We start from the raw sequence: 2018 nt of genomic DNA, 5'->3' as shown, positions 1-2018 counted from the left end.
ATGCATTATTCGTCGAGCGCGTGCAAAAGGCTTGCTTTCGAAGAAGGGGAAGGAGAGAAACAGAGGCTTCGACTTTGACATTAGCATTCCCGCTTAAGTACAGTCCTAGCCCGGGCAAACGTCTTAGCTGTGTTAGGTCTTTAGGGCGATAACGTAGTTCCCGCCCCGTCATTTCGTCACTCCTTCGTATTCATGACCGAGCTGCCTTTACATTGGGAGGGATCTATCGTGGCATCCTTTTTCTTTCCCAATGAATTCGCAATTGCTGGAACGAATCGTGGAAAAGTGTGTCGTGTGCATTCATATACCATAGATACTTGTACGTACGTAAAAAAAAAGAAAGAAAGAAAAAAATAAAATATCTATTAACCGCACACTCAATTTAGTTTTTCAGCGTTAACGATAAAAGTTACTAATTAAAAATTTCCGTCATATCTACTCTCTTAATTAGCTGCTTGATCTAAATTTTCAATTCGTACGATTCTAAATAACGAGATTTCATTTTGTGTTAAAAATAATTTTTCGATAAAGGAAAAAGGGACATCGAAGATCGAAAGCATCATTTTTCACGTATACATGCACGCAATGCGCACGTACGCGCACATAGGTACGCGCACATAGGCGCGCGTCGCACGCGTGACATACGAGAGGTCCTGACGATGACAGCCCACCGCTTCCGCTGGTCACTCTTATACACTGCTATATCCCGTATCGCACCCTGCACCCTATACCCTTCTCCCTCTTTCTCCCTTTCTCTATCTCTCCCGGCCATTATCATATTTATTAACTGCCGCTTGGTGCTTATATCTACACCTATTCGCTGCCATTCCTATATAATATAATCTATGCCAGTGACAGCAGCACGTGGCACGAGCTTTATCCACCCCCTTCCATGCAACTCTCTCCCTCTTATGGGCCCTCTCTCTCTCTCTCTCACACACACACTCTCTCCCTTTTCTTCTTCTTCTTCTTCTTCTTCTTCCTCTTCTTCTTCTTCTTCTTCTTCTTCTTCTTCTTCTCATTCTACGTCACCTTCTTCTCGATCGATCTTTTCATCTCTCGCTTCTCTCAGCAAGAAACTTTGAAACTTTGTTCTATTTTCAGCTCAAGAATAGATATGTTCTTTGTTCTCGACCGAAGCTTCGAGTGATTCATTCAATTCCAAAGTGTGAGAGAGATAGGTAGATAGATAGGTAGATAGGAGAGAGAAAGAGAGAGAAAATGTAACCGTGATCCACGAACCCCCTAGACAGAGCAATTAGACACGGTCGTGCTTAATAAAATCGGTTCGCGATCCGAAGAGAATCTTTCTCGTAGCCCCTAGCCCTTAGAAAATATCCAATAACGAGCACACGAACGCGCACTGACTCCAATAATTCCCGACAACCTGTACCTCCTGTGTCCGTTTTCGAAGCATTAACCTCCTCGCCGCCTATCAAGAAGGGGATCGGCTTACCTTAATAATCGTAGCGTGGCTACGCGTATCTACCAACCTACCTACCTACCTACCTACCTACCTACCTATCTACGAAGCGCCCTTTTCTCTTTTAGCAAGGGGGTTACGACGTTACGGGGCCAACAGCGTATACGGCATTAAGCTTTTTCTCGGTGTTGCTGTAGTCTCTCTTACCGCTTTGCTCTCGTCCTCGTCCTCGTCCTCATCCTCGATGAGATCTCTCGTACTCTTTCCCTTTCTCTCTCTCTCTCTCTCTCTCTTGAAAGGGCGTTTCCATGGTGTTCCTACCTCGATGCCTTCTTTCGAATGACTTTCCGTTTGGAAAATTTACCGAGAACTTTAATGAACACAGTTTTATTTTTCATTACTATTACTTTTATTCTTTTTATTTGTTTTTTTGACTCGATTAAAGAAACAAATTTTGTCATCGACTTAAGTAATCTCTATTTTCTTTTCTTCTTTCTTCGATTCGATATACATACATATATATATGTATATATATATGTGTATATGTACATAAGGATAAAGGGTAAGAAATGTGAAGACAAAAAAAGAAACAGTA

This window comes from Vespula vulgaris, chromosome 1 (genome assembly GCF_905475345.1).
Source record: "Vespula vulgaris chromosome 1, iyVesVulg1.1, whole genome shotgun sequence".
NCBI classification, from domain to species: domain Eukaryota; kingdom Metazoa; phylum Arthropoda; class Insecta; order Hymenoptera; family Vespidae; genus Vespula; species Vespula vulgaris.
Note: the sequence above shows the minus strand (reverse complement) of the source record.